The sequence below is a fragment of the Gorilla gorilla genome, chromosome 2, assembly GCF_029281585.2.
Source record: "Gorilla gorilla gorilla isolate KB3781 chromosome 2, NHGRI_mGorGor1-v2.1_pri, whole genome shotgun sequence".
Lineage (NCBI taxonomy): Eukaryota > Metazoa > Chordata > Mammalia > Primates > Hominidae > Gorilla > Gorilla gorilla.
In genome coordinates this window covers 120,306,423-120,319,638 of record NC_086017.1, presented here as the reverse complement: position 1 = coordinate 120,319,638, position 13,216 = coordinate 120,306,423, and the positions used below count along the sequence as shown (strand labels likewise).

The 13,216-nt window shown below is 38.5% G+C and overlaps 1 protein-coding gene across 1 annotated transcript in view; it reads right to left on the bottom strand.

Moving 5' to 3' along the window:
• LOC134758013 (putative uncharacterized protein encoded by LINC00336) overlaps positions 1 to 13,216 on the bottom strand; it is an 85,465-nt gene that overhangs the window by 63,881 nt on the left and 8,368 nt on the right. The window lies entirely within an intron of this gene.

The window sequence follows — 13,216 nt, the reverse complement described above, 5'->3', positions numbered from 1 at the left end:
GGGGTCCCTGGAGCAGGCTGCCTGGGGGTACTTGGAAAAGGCCACAGGGAGAAGGAAACCTCCAGCTGAACTTTGTAACAATTTCAACCAAATGAGAAGCCTCCCGGCCAGAACTCAGGGGAGGGTGTGAATCTGGTGTGCAGACTCCACAGGCGGAAAGTACGAAAGCCCTGCATGCTTTTGCAGCTGGGAGACTGGTAGCCTGGGGCAAGTTCTCAGCTCTGCTTGCCCACTGCCTGGAAACAAACTCAGTGCTATTGTGGGGATACAGGGGAAGAGTGGAAGTGAGACCAGCCTTTTGGGTTGCAAGGGAACAGGGTAAGGCCTGTGACTGCTGGCTTTCCCCCACTTCGATGACAACCTAAATGACACAGCAGAGCCAGCCATAAGCCTCTTGGGAACATAACTGCATTGACCTGGGAACCACACCCTCATCCCACACAACAGCCCAAGCAAGACCCGCTCAAGGAGAGTCTGAGCTCAGATATGCCTAGCCCTGCCCCCACCTGATAGTCCTCCCCTACCCACCTTAGTAGCTGAAGACAAAGGGCATATACTCTTGGGAGTTCTAGGGCCCCGCCCACCACCTGATCCTCCCCATACTACCACAGCTAATGCTCTGTTGAATGCACCACCTCCTGGCAGGAGGTCCACCAGTACAAAAATAGTGAATTAAACAGCCAAAACTAAGGACCCTCACAGAGTCCATTTCACCCCCCTGTCACTTCCACCAGAGCAGGTGCTGGTATCCACAGCTGAGAGACCCATAGATGGTTCTTATCACAGGACTCTGTATAGGCAACCCCCAGTACCAGCCCAGAGCCTGGTAGACCTGCTGGGTGGCTAGATCCAGAAGAGAGATGACAATCACTATAGCTTGGCTCCCAGGAAGCAACATCCCTAGGAAAAGAGGGAGAGTACTATATCAAGGGAACACGCATGGGACAAAAGAATCTGAACAACAGCCTTCAGCCATCTGACAGAGCCTACCAAAATGAGAAGAAACCAGAAAACCAACTCTGGTAATATGACAAAACAAGGTTCATTAACACCCAAAAAAAATCACACTAGCTCACCAACAATGGATCCAAACCAAGAAGAAAATCCCTGATTTACCCGAAAAAAAATTCAGAAGGGCAATCATTAAGCCAATCAAGGAGGCACCAGAGAAAGACAAAGCTCAGTGTAAGGAAATTTTTTTAAATGATACAAGAAATGAGAGGGGAAATCTTCAAGGAAATAGATAGCATAAATAAAAAACAATCAAAGCTTCAGGAAACAATGGACACACTTATAGAAGTGCAAAATGCCCTGGAAAGTCTCAGCAATAGAATCGAATAAGCAGAAGAAAGAACTTCAGAGCTTAAAGACAAGGTTTTCAAATTAATCTAATCCAACAAAGACAAAGAAAAAAAGAAAATATGAACAAAGCCTCCAAGAAGTCTGGGATTATGTTAAACAACCAAACTTAAGAATAATCAGAGTTCCTGAGAAAGAAGAGAAATCTAAAAGTTTGGAAAACATATTTGGGGGAATAATCAAGGAGAACTTTCCGAGCCTTGCTAGAGACCTAGACATCCAAATACAAGAGGCACAAAGAACACCTGGGAAATTCATCTCAAAAAATTCATCGCCTAGGCACACTGTCACCAGGTTATCTAAAGTTAAGATGAAGGAAAGAATCTTAAAAACTGTGAGTCAATAGCACCAGGTAACCTATAAACTAAAACCTATCAGATTAACAGCAGATTTCTCAGCAGAAACCCTGCAAGCTAGAAGGGATTGGGCCCTATCATCAGCCTCCTCAAACAAAACAATTATCAGTCAAGAATTTCGTATCCAGCTAAACAAAGCTTAATAAATGAAGGAAAGATACAGTCTTTTTCAAACAGACGCTAAGAGAATTCACCACTACCAAGCCAACACTACAACTACTACTAAAAGCTCTAAATCTTGAAATGAATCCTGAAACATATCAAAACAGAACCTCTTTAAAGCATAAGCTTCCCAGGACCTATAAAACAAAAATACAATTTTAAAAAAAAAAGGTATACAGGCAACAAATAGCATGATGAATGGAATAGTACCTCATATCTTAATACTAACATTGAATGTAAATGGCCTAAATGCTACACTTAAAAGATACAGAATTGCAGAATGGATAAGAATTCACTAACCATCTGCTGCCTTCAAGAGACTAATCTAACACATAAGGACTCACATAAACTTAAGGTAAAAGTGTGGAAAAAGACATTCCATGCAAATGGACATCAAAAGCAAGCAGGATTTGCTATTTTTATATCAGACAGAACAAACTTTAAAGCAACAGCAGTTAAAAAAACAAAGAGGGGCATTATATAATGACAAAAAGGCCTTGTCCAACAGGAAAATATCACTATCCTAAATATATATGCACCTAACACTGGAGCTCCCAAATTTATAAAACAATTACTACTAGACCTAAGAAATGAGATAGACCACAACACAATAATAGTGGGGGACTTCAATACCTCACTGACAGCACTAGACAGGTCATCAAGACAGAAAGTCAACAAAGAAACAATGGATTTAAACTATACCCTAGAACAAATGTACTTAACAGACATTAACAGAATATTCTAGCCAACAACCACAGAATATACATTCTATTCAACAGCTCATGGAACTTTCTCCAAGATAGACCACATGATAGGCCACAAAACAAGCCTTAATACATTTAAGAAAACTGAAATTATGTCAAGCACTCTCTCATACCACAGGGAACTAAAACTGGAAATCAACGCCAAAAGAAACCTTCAAAACCATGCAAATACATGGAAATTAAATAACCTGCTTTTGAATGATCATTGGGTCAACAATGAAATCAAGACGGAAATTTAAAAATTCTTTTTTTTTTTTTTTGAGATGGAGTCTCACTCTGTCGCCCAAGCTGGAGTGCAGTGGCATGATCTTGGCTCACTGCAACCTCCGCCTCACAGGTTCAAGCAATTCTCCCTGCCTCAGCCTCCCAGGTAGCTGGGATTACAGGCGCCCGCCACCATGCCTGGCTGATTTTTGTAGTTTTAGTAGAGACAGGGTTTCGTCATGTTGGCCAGGCTGATCTTGAACTCCTGACCTCAGGTGATCTGCCTGTCTTGGCCTCCCAAACTGCTGGGATTACAGGCATGAGCCACTGCGCCCAGCGGGAAATCTAAAAATTCTTTGAACTGAATGATAATAGTCACATAACCTATCAAAACCTCTGGGATACCACAAAGGTGATGCTAAGAGGAAAGTTCATAACTCTAAATGCCTACATCAAAAAATCTGAAAGACCACAGACAGACAATCTAAAGTCACACCTCAAGAACTAGAGAAACAAGAACAAACCAAACCCAACCCTAGCAGAAGAAAGGAAATAACCAAGGTCAGAGCAGAACTAATGAAATTGAAACAAAAAAAAACAGAAAAGATAAATGAAATAAAAAGCTGGTTCTCTGAAAAGATAAATAAAATTGATAGACCATTAGCAAGATTAACCGAGAGAAAATCCAAATAAGCTCAATTAGAAATGAAATGGGAGATATTACAACTGAGAACACATAAATAAAAAAGATTATTCAAGACTACTATGAACACTTTTATGCACATAAACAACAAAACCTAGAGGAGATGGGTAAATTCTTGGAAAGATACAACCCTCCTAGTTTAAATCAGGAAGAATCAGATACCATGAACAGACCAGTAACAAGCAGCAAAATTGAAATGGTAATTTAAAAATTACCAAGAAAAAAAGGCCAGGACCAGATAAATTCACAGCTGAATTTTACCAGACATCCAAAGAAGAATTGGTACTAATCCTTTTGACACTATTCCACAAGATAGAGAAAGAAGGACCCCTTCCTAAATCATTCTATGAAGCCAATATCACCCTAATACTAAAACCAGGAAAGGACATAACTAAAAAAGAAACTACAGACCAATATCCCTGATGAACATAGATGCTAAAATCCTTAACAAAATACTAGCTAACCTAATCCAATAAGATATCAAAGTGTAATATACCATGATCAAGTGGGTTTCATACCAGGGATGCAGGATTAACATATGCAAATCAATAAATGTGATACACCACATAAACAATTAAAAACAAAAATATTACATAATCATCTCAATAGATGCAGAAAAAGCATTCAACAAAATCCAGCTTCCCTTTATGATTAAAACTCTCAGCAAAATCAACATACAAGGGACATACCTCAATATAATAAAAACCATCTATGACAAACCCACAGCCAACATAATACTGAATGAGGAAAAGTTGAAAGCATTCCCTCTGAGAACTGGAACAAGACAAGGATGCCCACTCTCACCACTCCTCTTCAACATAGTACTGGAAGTCCTAGCCAGAGCAATCAGACAAGATAAAGAAATAAAGAGCATCCAAATCGGTAAAGAGGAAGTCAAACTGTCACTGTTTGCTGCTTATATGATTGTACATCTAGAAAACCCTAAAGACTCTTCAAAAAAGCTCCTAGAACTGTTAAAAGAACTCAGCAAAGTATCCGAATACAAAATTAATGTACACAAATCAGTAGTTCTGCTATACACCAACAGCAACCAAGCTGAGAATCAAATCAAGAACTCAACCCCTTTTACAATAGCTGTAAAAATAAAATAAAATAAAATAAAATAAAATACTCAAGAACATACCTAACCAAGGAGGTAAAAGACATCTACAAGGAAAACTACAAAACACTGTTGAAAGAAATCATAGACAACACGAACAAATGGAAACACAGCCCATGCTCATGGATGGGTAGAATCAATATTATGAAAATGACCATACTGCCAAAAGCAATCTACATATTCAATGCAATTTCCATCAAAATACCACCATCATTCTTCACAGAACTAGAAAAAAACAATCCTAAAATTCATTTGGAACAAAAAACTAGCCCGCATAGCCAAAGTAAGACTAAGCAAAAAGAACAAATCTGGAGGCATCACATTACCTGATTTCAAACTACACTATAAAGACATAGTCACCAAAACATCATGGTATTGGTATAAAAATAGGCACATAGACCAATGAACAGAATAGAGAACCCAGAAATAAAGCCAAATACTTACAGCCAACTGATTTTTGACAAAGTAAACAAAAACATAAAATGGGGAAATGACACTGTATTCAACAATGGTGCTGGGATAATTGGCAAGCCACATGTAGGAGAACGAAACTGGATCCTCGTCTCTCACCTTATACAAAAACTAACTCAAGATGGATCAAGGACTTAAATCTAAAACCTCAAACTATAAAAATTTTAGAAGATAGCATCAGAAAAACCCCTCCAGACATTGGCTTAGGCAAGGATTTCATGACCAAGAACACAAAAGCAAATGCAATAAATCAAAGATAAATTGCTGGGACTTAATTAAACTAAAGAGCTTTTGCACAGCAGAAGGAACAGTCAGCAGAGTAAACACACAACCCACAGAGTGGGAGAAAATCTTCACAATCTATACATCCGACAAAGGACTAATATCCAGAATATACGACAATCTCAAACAAATTAGCAAGAAAAAAATCAAACAATCCCACCAAAAAGTGGGCCAAGGACATACATAGACAATTCTCAAAAGAAGATATACAAATGGCCAAGAAACATATGAAAAAATGCTCAACATCATTAGTTATCAGGGAAGTGCAAATCAAAACCACAATGCAATACCACCTTACTTCTGCAAGAATGGCCATAATCAAAAAAATCAAAAAATAATAGATGTTGGTGTGGATGTGGTGAACAGGGAAAACCTCTACACTGCTAATGGTAATGTAAGCTAGTACAACCATTATGGAAAACAGCGTGGAGGTTCCTTAAAGAACTAAAAGTAGAATTATCATTTGATCCAGCAACCCCATTACTGGGTACCTACCCAGTCATTATACAAAAACAATACTTGCACACACCTGTTTATAGCAGCACAATTCGCAATTGCAAAAATGTGGAACCAACCCAAATACCCATCAAACAACGAGTAGATAAAGAAATTGTGGTATGTGTGTGTGTGTGTGTATGCATGTGTATATATATATATGAAATTGTGGTATATATGGTATATATATAGAAAGAATTGTGATGTATATATCTCACAATATATATATGATGCAATACTACTCAGCCATAAAAAAGAATGAGTTGATGGCATTTGCAACAACCTGGATGAGACTGGAGACTATTATTCTAAGTGAAGTAACTCAGGAATGGAAAACCAAACATCATATCTTCTCATTCATAAGTGGGAGCTAAGCTATGAGGATGCAAAGGCATAAGAATTACATAATGGACTTTGGGGGCTCTGGGGTAAGGGGTGGAGGGGGTGAGGGTAAAAAGACTACAAATAGGGTGGAGTACATATTGTTTGGGTGATGGGTGCACCAAAATTTCACAAATTACCACTAAAGAACTTACTCATGTAACCAAACACCACCTGTTCCCCATAACCTACGGAAATAAAAAATAACAGTTAGCTATAAATATATGGATTAATTTCTGCATTCTCCATTTTATTCCATTGGTCTGTATGTCAAATAGCAGGACATCCTGTAAAACACGTGACTAGTATTTCTCAAAACTGTAAAGGTCATCAGAACCATAGGAAAGTCTGAAAAACTGTCACAGCCAGGAGAAGCCTAGAGAGATACAACAACTAAAAGTGATGCAGTATCCTAGATGGGATTCTAAAGTAGAAAACGAGCATTAGGGGCTGGGCGTGGTGGCTCACGCCCGTAACCCCAGCACTTTGGGAATCCAAGATGGGTGGATCGCTTGAGCCCAGGAGTTCAAGACTGGCCTGTGCAATATGGCAAAACCCTGTCCCTACTAAAAATTTAAAAATTAGTTAGGTGTGGTGGTGGGTGCCTATGGTCCCAGCTACTCAGGAGGATGAGGTGGGAGGATCACTTGAACCTGGGAGATCGAGGCTGCAGTGAGCCATCATCATGCCACTGCACTCCAGCCTGGGTGACAGAGCAAGACCCATCTCAAAAAAATAAAGAAAAGAAGAAAAAAAAATAGGTAAAAACTAAGGAAATAGAAAGAACTATGGACTTTAGCTAATAATAATGTGTCAATGTTGGTTCATTAATCATGACATGTATCATGCAAATGTAAGACAATAAGAGGGAAAACTGGATGTAGGGTATATAGGAACTCTGTACTACTTTCTTAATTGTTCTGAAATTCTAAAACTGCTATGAAAAGTAAAATCTGAGCCAGGCACGGTGGCTCACACCTGTAATCTCAGCACTTTGGGAGGCCAAGGAGGGTGGATCACTAGAGGCCAGGTGTTCGAGACCAGCCTAGCCAACATGGTAAAACCCCGTCTCTACTAAAAATACAAAAATTAGCCAGGTGTGGTGGCTGGTGCCCGTAATCCCAGCTACTCAGGAGGCTGAGGCAGGAGAATCGCTTGAACCCGGGAGGCTGCGGATGCAGTGAGCCAAGATCACACCACTGCACTCTAGCCTGGGTGACAAAGTGAGACTCTGTCTTAAAAAATATAAATAAATAAATAAATATGTAGTATTTAAAAATGAGAAATATATGAAACAATGGTTTTCAGATATGTGAAAATGGCACAGGGATGTGATTCTTGAAAGAAAGCAAACAATGTGAGCCCTAAAATTGCTTCACTGCCTAGAGAGAGCTTACAGGGTACAGCTCAGGAAGGAAGCCCCTAAAGGGAATCCACAAGGGTTCCCTGAGGTGAGGAAACAAAGTTTAGAGCTTGGGGACACCAAGACAGCTAGAATTTAAAGACCAGATTACCAGAGAAGAGAGAGCTGATAGAGCAAACGCTCCGGAGATCTATAGAGGATTGCCCTTGATTCTTCAGCTGCCCACTGATTAGCATATGTGTTTGAGGAAACGTCCCAGGGCCAGGGAGAGAACATCAGAAAGAATCAAGTGAAACAATCACCAGAGCTCACACAGGTCAAGAGTTCATATTGCCACTAGCCGGTGTGGGAAGGCCTGTTAACACATGGTGCATCAAGTAGAATTTTCGGAAGGTGTTGCCTCAGTATTAGAGCCGAATTAGCCCTAGGACCCACCTAACAAATTAAAAGCAAACCTTAAAAAAATAAAATTGTTTCCAGATAACTGCCTGCCAGAAAAAAAAAAGACCAAAACTACTTAAAGGAATGCAAACAACCCCAGCCAACAACATAAAATTCAAAATATCTGGCATCCAATAAAATTTAAAAGGCATGCAAAAAATCAAGAAAATGTGATTTATAATAAAGATAAAATTAATGATCGGAAATAGACACAGAAATGACACAGATAATAAAATTAATAGTAATTAAAACAGCTACTGTAAACATACTCCATATAAAAGAATGTAAATGGTAAGCATGGTAAAGAGTATGGTAAATGGTAAGCATGCTAAAATACTTAAAAGGCACAAACTGATTTCAAGAGATAATAAATGCAGTCTCTGGAAAAAATGTGCCAGATTAAATTAACACCAGACACTGCAGAAGAAAAAGTTAGTGAACTTGAAGAAAGCAATAGAAAAAAAAAAAAAAGACCCACAGATCAAAGGAGCTCAATGAACACCAAACAAAAAATATATATTTTATATAACATATATATACTGAAATAACTAAAAATGCTCACCGTCACTAATGAAAAATGATCGACATCACTAGTCATCAGAGAAATACAAATTGATACAAATCAAAACCACACCAGATACCATCTCATACCAGTCAGAATGGCTATTACTAAAATATCAAAAAATAACAGATACTGGTGAGGCTACAGTGAAAAGAGAAAGCTTATGCACTGCTGGTGGGAATATAAACTAGTTCAGCCACTGTGGAAAGCAGTTTGTAGATTTCTCAAAGAACTTAGAACTATACCAGCCAACACAGCAATCCCATTACTAGGTATATACCCAAAAGAAAATAATTCATTCTACCAAAAAGACACATGCACTTGTATGTTAATTGCAGCACTATTCACAATAGTGAAGACGTGGAATCAACCTAGGTTCCCATCAATGATGGATTGGAATAAGAAAATGTGGTATACATACACCATGGAATACTACACAGCCATAAAAAAGAATAAAATAATTTCCCTTGCAGCAACATGGATGCATCTGGAGGCCTTACACTAAGTGAATTAACACAGAAACACGAAAGCCAAATACAGCATGTTATCACTTGTAAGTGGGTGCTAAATGATGGGTACTCATGGACATAAAGATGGTAACAATACACACTAGGGACTATTGGAGGGGAGGGTTGAAAATTTAATTATTAGGTACTACGCTCAGTACCTGGGTGATGGAATCAATCATACATACCTCAAACCTCAGCATCATGCAATATACCCAGGTAACAAACCTACACATGTACCCTCTGAATATAAAATAATAGTTGAAATTATTAAAAATTTATATATGAAGAAAATTACAAGGCATATTCACTTTAAGCCAGTGTATATTAGTTATCTATCACAGCATATCATTTTATCCAAAACTTAATAACTAAAAACAACAAATATTTATGATTCCACATAGTTTCTGAGGGTCAGGAAGCCAGGAGCAGCTTAGCTGGGTGGTTTTGGTTCAGGGTTTCTCATAGGGTTTCAGGCAAACTATTGGCCTGGGATGTAGTCATCTGCGATTGGAGTATCTACTTCCAAGCTGACTTCATGAAAATCAAAAACCTTTGCTCTCCAATAACACTATTAAGAAACCCCGTCTCTACTAAAAATACAAAATTAGCCGGGTGTGGTGGCGCATGCCTGTAATCCCAGCTTCTCAGGAGGCTGAAGCAGGAGAATTTATTGAACCCAGGAGGCAGAGGTTGTAGTGAGCTGAGATCATGCCATTGCACTCCAGCCTGGGCAACAAGACTGAAATTCTGCCTCAAAAAAAAAAAGAGAGAGAGAAAGAAAGAAAAGAAAATGAAAAGGCAGGAGTGGAGAAAATATTTGCAAAACATACAATCTGATAAATTACTTCTAGAATATATGAAAAATTCTTACAACTCAGGCCGGGCACGGTGGCTCATGCCTGTAATCCCAGCACTTTGGGAGGCTGAGGCGGGCGGATCACAAGGTCAGGAGATCAAGACCATCCTGGCTAACACAGTGAAACCCCGTCTCTACTAAAAATACAAAAAATTAACCGGGCATGGTGGCGGGCGCCTGTAGTCCCAGTTACTCCAGCCTGGGCGACAGAGCAAGACTCTGTCTCAAAAAAAAAAAAAGAAAAAGAAATTCTTACAACTCAAGAAGACAAATGACCCAGTAAAAATGCGCAGAAGATTTGAACAGACACTTCACTGAAGAAGATACAAGAATGGTAAATAAGTACATTTAAAAATGTTTAACATCAGTAGTTATTAGGAAAATGAAAATCAAAACCATAAAGTAGTACCAGTATACCCATTGTGTAATGGATAAAATTAAAGAGAATGACCATACCAAGTATTGGTGCAGACATCAAACAATGAACATGTTCATATATTGCTGAGGAGACTGTAAAGTGGTACAAACACTTTGATAACTTAGCAGTTTCATAGAAGTTCAACATAGATCTACTGTATAATCCAGCCATTCCAACTCTAGATATTTTACCAAGAAAATCAAAGAATATATCCATACAAAGACACAGACATAGACTTGTACAGAGACTTCTTACTTGCTCATAGCAATTTCATTAGTAAGAGTCACAAACTAGAAAAAAATAAATACCCAAGAATAAGTGAATGGGTGAACATACTTTGGTAAATCAATACAATGGAATACTACTCACCAATAAAAATAAGAAACCACTGATAGATTCAACAACATGGATTAATCTCAAAATAATTACACCACGTGGAAGAAGCCAGAACCGTCACTCCAAAAATGCATACTGTAGAATTCCATTTACATGAAATTCTAGAAAAAATGGAAATTAATCTACAGTGTCAGAAATCAAATTAGTGCTTTCCTAAGGATGGAGAGAGAGGAAGGGAGATTGGATTACTAAGAAGGACAAGGAAACTTTTAGGGATTAATGAAAATGTTTATTTCACTGATTAGTGTAACAGTTTATTCACTTTATAGGTACACAAAATTCTTCAAACTGTTCACTTTATGTATATGCAATTTCTTGTATGTCAAATATACATCAATAAAGCTGTAATAAGTAATAGTTAAGGATAATAATAGAGCATAACTGATTCAATAAAATAAGAATCCATGAGCCCATACTGATATTCAAAGAAAAGATCTATCTTATAGTACAATGCCAACTAATAAATGTACAAGAAATGATCAAATTAGAAAATAACAAGGCCGGGCATGGTGGCTCACGCCTGTAATCCCAGCACTTTGGGTCGCTGAGATGGGCAGATCACTTAAGGCCAGAAGTTTGAGACAAGCCTGGCCAACATAGTGAAACCCCATCTCTACTAAAAATACAAAAATTAGCCAGGCATGGTGACAGGTGCCTGTAATCCCAGCTATTCAGGAGGCTGAGGCAGGAGAATCACTTGAACCCAGGAGATGGAAGTTACAGTGAGCTGAGATTGTGCCACTGCACTCCACCCTCGGCATCACAATGAGACTCCATCTCAAAAAAGGAAAAAAAAGAATTAGAAAATAACATTCAGCAACCACTGCTGTAATAAATTATTCAGACAAGAATTATCCATAGATGTTAAGCTCATTAAAATTTTGATGAAAAAAATAGATACATATGTATAAAATTTAAAAGTAAAGCTCAATAAAATATCTGTTATTAATGAACTCTACAGTGGAGAAATATAAACATCATCTTAACAGTGTGAAAAAAGTTACAATCATTATTAATGAGGAAAATTGGTATTTTGTGCTTCCTAATGTGAGGCATTGAGAGGAAAATCGTATTGCTTCTATAGCATTCTTACCAAAAATCCATACTCTGAATCTAGACATGAAGAAACATCAGACAAACCCAAATTGAGGGAAATACTATAAAATAACTGACCTATCCTTTTCAAAAATGGCAAGATCATGAAAAATGAGGAAAAAACTAAGCATTGAAGGAAACTAAAGACACATGACACCAGCCTGGCCAACATGGTGAGACCCTATCTCTACTAAAAATACAAAAATTAGCCAGGGGTGATGGCATGATGGCACATGCCTGTAATCCCAGCTACTCGGGAGGCTGAAGCAGGAGAATCACTTGAACCCAGGAGGCAAAGGTTGCAGTAAGCCAAGATCATGCCACCGCACTCCAGCCTGGGCAACAGAGCAAGACCCTGTCTCAAAAAAAAAAAAAGAGAGAGAGACATGACAACTAAATACAATGCATGATCCTGAATTGAATCTTGAAACAGAAAGGAAAGGCGGAAGAGGAAAAGTTTTGTTGATGATGCTGTTGCTCTTCTTTTCAATAAGTGACATTATTGAACAATTGTTGAAAATTTTTTTATTATACTTTAAGTTCTGGGATACATGTGCAGAACGTGCAGATTTGTTACATAGGTATAGACATGCCATGGTGGTTTGCTGCACCCATCAACCTGTCATCTACATTAGGTATTTCTCCTAATGCTATCCCTGCAATTGTTGAAATTTAAGTGGAATTTGTGGATTAAAGTATTGTAGCAATGTTAATACCCTGATGTTGATGAGAGTATTGAGGTTATATGGAAAAGTATCCTTGTTTTTGGAAATATACACTGAAGTATTTAGGGGCAATTTGTCAACATGTCTGCAACTTAATCTCACATGTATCAGGAATAAAATAATGGTACATGAAAGAAAAACAGGCAAATGTAAATGATTAATAATCAGGAAATCTGGGTGAAGGGTATAAGGTAGTTCTTTGTATTATTTGTGTTTTTCTTGCAAATCTATAAATTTGAAATTATTTCATGGTAAAAAAGGAATTTGAGGCTGGGCGCAGCGATTACAGGCATGAGCCTCTAATCCCAGCACTTTGGGAGGCCATGGCAGGCAGATCACCTGAGGTCAGGAGTTCGAGACCAGCCTGGCCAACATGGCGAAACCCTGTCTCTACTAGAAATACGAAAAGTAGCCTGGCGTGGTGGCGTGCACCGGTAATCCCAGCTACTCAGGAGGCTGAGGCACAAGAATCACTTGAACCCAGGAGGTGGAGGTTGCAGTGAGTCTAGATAATGCCACTGCACTCCAGGCTGGGCAACAGAGTGAGACTCTGT